The sequence below is a fragment of the Ruditapes philippinarum genome, unplaced genomic scaffold, assembly GCF_026571515.1.
Source record: "Ruditapes philippinarum isolate M1 unplaced genomic scaffold, ASM2657151v2 ctg2625_1_1_1_1, whole genome shotgun sequence".
Taxonomy (NCBI): domain Eukaryota; kingdom Metazoa; phylum Mollusca; class Bivalvia; order Venerida; family Veneridae; genus Ruditapes; species Ruditapes philippinarum.
Genome location: NW_026857795.1, coordinates 52,339 through 59,324, shown reverse-complemented (window position 1 = coordinate 59,324; position 6,986 = coordinate 52,339).

The following is a 6,986-nucleotide window of genomic DNA, read 5'->3' as shown; positions in this document are numbered from 1 at the left end:
CATGTTTTCTTATATTGTGTTACAATGCATGTACACTTAAATAAACAGTGTCATCTCTTTTAACCCATATATATTAAAAAATAGGGATATTAAGTAAAATATTAGGAATTCAAGAATGAAAATGTTATTAATTCGTATAAACTTACAAAATTCTAATCATTAAGTGCAGCTGGTTGCATGTTTTGTTTTAAATACTATTTATTTATTTGGGTTTCCTGTGTAACACTGACGTCTCACATTATAATCGCATTATCCCTACCGTTTGATACGGTTGCACAAAGGTGAATTGTGTGTGTTTTTATTTATCTCGTGGGTACGAGATACTATATCATGGCCACGAGTTACCAAGTTGTGGCCAAGAGCTACTTAGTCGTGGCCACGAGTTACTAAGTCATGTGCACGAGAAAGTTAAGTCGTGGGAACGAAATAATATGCCGTGGCAACATTTCCTAAGTCGTTGCCACGAGATAATTTAGTGGTGGCCACGAGAAATTATGTCATGGCCACGAGTTACCAAGTCGTTGGCACAAGATAAATAAGTTGTGGGAACGAGTTACTAAGTCGTGGCCACGAGATAGTTAAGTCGTGGGAACGAGATAAATAACCAATCAGATAACACTATTTATATGAGTTTTCCTAATTAACTAGACATGTGGTATTGTACAAGCATGCTTCTACTTCACCTGCCTGTAAAGTGCCATTTATACAGGTTATTGATTGGTCAATGATTTTACATTTAGCGTCAGTGAGACCCTATATTTTGACCCAAGGCCTCAAAATTATTAGGTGTCATCTGCTGATCCTTCTAGGTTAAATAAACTAATTCCTTCTAACTATTTCATCAGACAAGGATTTATCATGAAGTGCCATGTTTTATCTTGACACTTGGCCTCAAACATTCTTAAAGGCTATCTCCTGTCCATGGGCAATGTCCCTACCAAAATAAACCAGGTCTTATTTCTTCTCAAGTTATCGTATAAACAAGTTTAACAGGCCGTTGTACGTACACACTGACCAGTTCTATCATAGAATTTTCCACACAAAGGGCTATAACTTAGCCAAAATCAATGTCTGATTTAAGGACCTTTGACGGGGACTCTCTTATATGATCCTAAAGACATGTATCAAGTTTAAAGTAAACACTTCCGATCGGTATTTTAAAAGATTAATGTTGCATGCAAATCTTTAAACAATTCATAGTGTTATCTGATTGCTTAGTTATCTTTTGCGCACGACTTAGTTATCTCGTGGCCACGGCTTAGTAACTCGTTGCCACGACATAGTTTCTCGTGGCTACAACATAGAATATCGTTCCCACGACTAACTATCTCGTGACCACGATTAAGTATCTCGTGGCCACGACATAGTATCTCGATTCCACGACTTAACTATCTCCTGGTCACGACTTAGTAACTCGTGGCCATGACATAGTGTCTCGTGCCAAGAGATAAATAAAAACACAAACATGTCACCTTTGTGCCCCTGTAGTTTGAACATTAATGTTGTTGTTTCTAAACTAAAAAAATAATAATTCGAATTCAACTATAGACAGTACTATGGAGCGTGGGCGGTATCAAGTACTAACATGTATCACTAACGTCAAATAACAAGTCATTTAAAAGGAATGTGCATATTTTTTTGTCATTATGGGCGTTTTTATGGGTTTCGTTTCTGTTTTCTATTTTTTAAATTACTGATTACGTTATAGTTTTTAATGTATATTATATTGGCAATACAACAGCGATTTTATACTACTTTATTTTCTCAAATCAACTCAAATTCAATTTATGGTTTTGTTTCGCATGAAAATAGCGATATTAAGGATATACATTTAAGATCAATCGTTTTCATAACATCGATTTAGAACTTTTACAAAATTTTAAAACTTGTAAAACTAATTTCTGTCTTCAAAACCACATTAAAACATGTATATAGTGTTAACTTGTCTGCTTCTATCGTAAATGTTATAGATAATGACGTTTCAAATGCATTAAAAATTTTGTGAATGTTTGATATATTTATCGTATTGAATAATTGAATTCTTCTGAGTTATTGTTTTATCTTTAACATGGTTGTCAGCTCTGCAGAATGTCTGCCCACTATTTTCAAACAAAATTCTAGATATTCAATTCATCAATCATCACATATGTTATTTGTGGGTTTATTTAATTTTGGAAAACAATAAATCTCTAACTTCATTATGAAAAGGTCTGCTTCACAAGGACAAAGTAAAATTAATGTTCTAGTTTTCGATATAAAACACTTCCATTCAATCTAAACCAAGTTAAAAATCAAGCAAATGTAATAATATGATATGAAGTGTCTCACCAAATTCTAATATTTAGATGAAATTTTCTATATTTGAAAACTGTTTGACATGAAGAAATGCTTCTGGAGCCATGTACTATATTTAAAGCTCAATGCAGCTCAACAGTATATTGAAGATCCCTTATTTATTTTCAACGCCATAATTAGAAATTGAAGCAATTATCGCTTGAGAGTTTTATTTTTTTTCTAAAAGAGATTTATTTTAAATTGATATTAAAAACTATATTGGGTTTTCAGCTTTATTTTAAGCAGATTAAATACTTTACAAGTAATTTACAATAAAATTGTTTTATTGATGTGCAATTCAAATTGCTGTTGATTCATCAATTGTATTCGTTAAAAAACAAAAACAAACAAAAAAATAATAACAATGATGATAAAAAATGAAAACAAAAACCAAACAAAAACAAACCACTAAACAGTCTATCTAAATGTCATGTGAAAATAATTATAGTAAACATGCTGGTTATTCGGAAACAAATTTTCGTCTTAAGTGTGTAATAAACGTTGGATGTTTAAGATTAGATTAGCTTATTAGCTTCTAATGGTTCTCTATTTAGATTTAATATTGAGGATGAAGTTAATATAAGCGATGATTGTAGCCCGAAAACGTCATTCTATGAACATAACGTAGGTAAAAAATGTACTTTTAATAAATCTCTGTGCTGCACTTTAAAAATGATGTACATGAAATATATATCTGCTTTGAAAAACAAGTTAAACATTTTTTAAATATGATTGGAGGTTTAATTGCAATTAGAAAAAAAACTGCTACGAATGAAATGTTTTTAGAATGTTAATTGCACAGCGTTATTTGGGCTATTATTTTATTGACAATGTTTGCTTTTACGTTTACGATAGCAAGCACAAGGTGTGATAGCTTTTCTACGTTAATCAGACAGCGTTTAATAAAAGTTGAGGTTGTTTTTCTATTTCTTAATTAAGTTATTGTGTAATTGCTATAAAATTTCAAATTTGTTATTTATGTTAAATACAATATTTTATTGAAACACATTGAATTAAAACAAATAAATGCAAAGAAAGTACGAGTATTACTTTGTATGTAAACAAGAGGAAGCCAATGGTATGATAAATACATGCTGAAACTGTTACTTGGCAATTGTCCGCCTGATTGACTCTTATATTTGGTATAACAAGAAAAGTTTTTGAATACCTAACAGTAAATTGTTGGCTTAATAAATGCGATGGACAGTCCTGTTAGACGTTAACTTTATCTCAATTGATCTAGAGTTGTATTTACAGAAGATGTGTAAAAATATGGTAACATTATATTATTCAGCTAAGTGTTATTTATTATATACATTATGCAATACAAGCAATTTTGTACTAAACAACATTTCCAACTTACCACTTACTGTGCGTTAGTGTAAGCAAATGCCAAAATGCCCATTATTTTATTGAATTTATAAATCGAACCAGTTTATGTTCCGCCTGGTATTTTTTGTAAACTTGTGATGGGGTTTCAGTTCAATTTAAAAATTGCGATCTCAAACAAATAGCGTTTTTGCAACAAAATTTTTCCAAATGAAATTTTGTAAGATCTAAATTATATTTTCTAGTAGTTTTAAATCTGGGTAATTTTAATCCAGTGTAATATCTCAACATTCATCTCATTTTATTCTCCTACTTTGAACATTCTAGATTGCAAAATTGCATTTGGTGTAATTAACAATCGCGCATATAAATTCCGTGGGATAATAATTATGACACGTTCCTAGCGAAACTCATTATCTGTTTCGGTATTTTATCTAAATGAGAACATTGTAACTGGTTCCTAACTATAAGAAGAAATCAAATTTGATATTAGATATTGACTGACGTCAATCAAGTAAAGTTTTCATATTTTCTTACGTTTATACTTTATTCCATGATTTCAAATATTTTTGAATGCGCCTGTAATGATTAAATGAATAAAATGATATAACGCATTTACAAACTTATAAGGTAATATCATTCTAACAATAACTTCGGACAGTTGTTTTCATAAAACATGATAGAGTAGACTTATTTCGTGTTGTTTTGTAACAAAAATAAAACTCTTAAGAGGTTATTTGTTCTGTCTGTTTCAACAATAATAATTTATATTTACATTGAGTTCTGCTGTTTTTGAACATGAATCGTAAATTGCATTAGCCACAACCATGAACCTCCAACAATGCTAATTTTGCTTTCAAAACAATGTTGTGCGTTCTGTAATGTTTTCATTATATTTATGTAATTGAAAGATCTTTTCGTTTAAATATGCTTCTTATGTCATGCAAATTAGATGTCCCCTATATAAAAATGATGCTCAAACCTGTTATATAATCTGAGCTTAAAATAATTATCCTTTTTCTTCAAATTTGTTAGGAAAAATTGCATGCTGTCTAACATATCGTTTTATCAAAGCAAACAGAAGAAACCCTGGTATGGAATAATCTTAAATTCGTAATAAAACATCTTCTGTGTCACATAAATCTTTGCAAAAATATTACGTTGCCTTTAACTAGCGTTAATCATCATAAGTGCGTTGTGAAATGTGAAGTTTCCAGTGACATTATTCACAGTTTTATCGTCGAATTTGTTCTGTTTTTCTTTTTTTTTCAATGGAAGAATCAATATGTGTCCATACTTTAGTTTCCTCAAGATTACTTTATGTTTAAATCGGTTTGATGAAAATAAAGAGTGTCCTTTACAGACAAAAACAAAACAAATTAAGTATTTTCAGGTAAACTATTTCAATTAATTATAGTTAATATATTAGTCATCACACGCGTCCTGATATGACGTAAATGAATAAATGACAGATCAGTTCTGGAAGATAATATAGCGTGATTATCCTCTTATAGATTAAGGCGTAATTATTTCAAGCAGTACAGTTTTTATAGTAGAGATCATTTAATAACATACCACAGTCCTATATAATATAAGTGTTATGGCACACATATGCATAATTGAGTAATTACGTATTGTCACTTTAAATATGTGTCACAATAACAATTATTTGTAATGTCTGATGTACATCTGCAGTATTCTTAAACCCGGTTTGTGTTAAACAAAGATTATTGTCATGAGTTTCCAATGAGCGTTAAAATAAATTCAGTCTTGTAAAGAGTTTTTAAAAATTTTAAGCAAAAAAAAAGGATTTCATTTGGACAAATAAAACATCTCGCATAAACTGTTTTGGGGATATATTGTTGACACGGTTCTAGCTAAACTAAATTTTCTGTTTTAAGTGCGCAGTTTACAATTAATTTAACTGTTTTGTAGGACACATTGCGAAAATGTATTGCTTATTGCTATCTATTGCTGACAGAAGATACAGTTTATTACTGTTTATATTATCGCACTTTTGTAACGTCGTCGCTTTTCATTTTATTATCGTGACGTTTATATTATCTATATCCACGACTGCTATCAATTTATTAAATAGTTTTCGTTGTTCCTCAATAAAGTAAAACAGATGTATTATAAATTCGTATTAAAGATGGCTGAAATGCTATATGACCGTGTATTAACGGGTGTTTGCAATATAATATACTGAGCCATATCATCTGTCAGACATCTTTATTACTTACACTATAATATACACTGATGTTTATCTATCACTGAATTCACTAAAACTGCATTATATACACGAGGAAAAAAAGAAAAAAAGAGAAATTCTTTGTTTTTAGTATTTTGCAGTATGTATTTTCAAAAAAAAAACCCAAAAAAACAAAAACAAACAACTGTTGAACGTAAATAGTATTCCATTCACTATGTTTAGCTTCTGCAGCAAGTTGACAGATTTTGCAGATTTTATACTTTTGTTTATGTGAAAATAATATTGACAGTTATTATTTTCTGTCTGTATTTGTGATGGAATGTCTTTATTTTAATACTTCCCTTGGGGCATACGATTTAGTAGCCGACAATGTTAAAATGCCTGCCTTTGAAACCTATCGTTTTAGACTCTAAGTCTGCAACGTTTGGGGTTTTGCAAGATATCTTTGAAATTTGATATACATGATATCTTCTACGTTGGTCACTGTATTGCAAACAGGGAAAAATCTTATTATAGGGAAATATCAAAATAACAATATTTTTTTTTTATTTTACAAAATTGCCAAAACTTAATTAAGGTAGACCACTGCTGATGCATTACCCCCACTTTGAAGAGTATTTAAACAGGCTAGAGTCACTTGTCAACTGCATTGACACTGAGGGGCGTGGGTTCAAACCCAAGAAGGGGCAACTTTTTGTTTCTTTTTATGCCCCCACAAAGTGGGGGGCATATAGCGTTGCACTTGTCCGTCCGTCCGTCCATCCGTCCGTCCGTACGTCTGTCCGTACAAACCAGAGCTACATTATGGGGTTTGGTCTATTGTTCTCATAACAATAGATGTCTTTGATGTCATTCATTCCGTTTCTCTTGTGGGATTATTTTTTGCATTGTGGGATTGAAAAGAACAAAAGAAATAACAAAAGAAAACCCCATAATGTAGCTCTGGTAAGAACGTCCGTCCGTCCGTACGTCTGTCCATACGTCCCGAAATCTTGTGAACGCAACTCTTCTTAAACCGGATGGCATATTATGTTTGAACTTCCAGGGATGAACAACCTTAATGTATAGATGGTAGTAAAAGTAAGGAATTTTCGCTGCGACCAAATTTAAC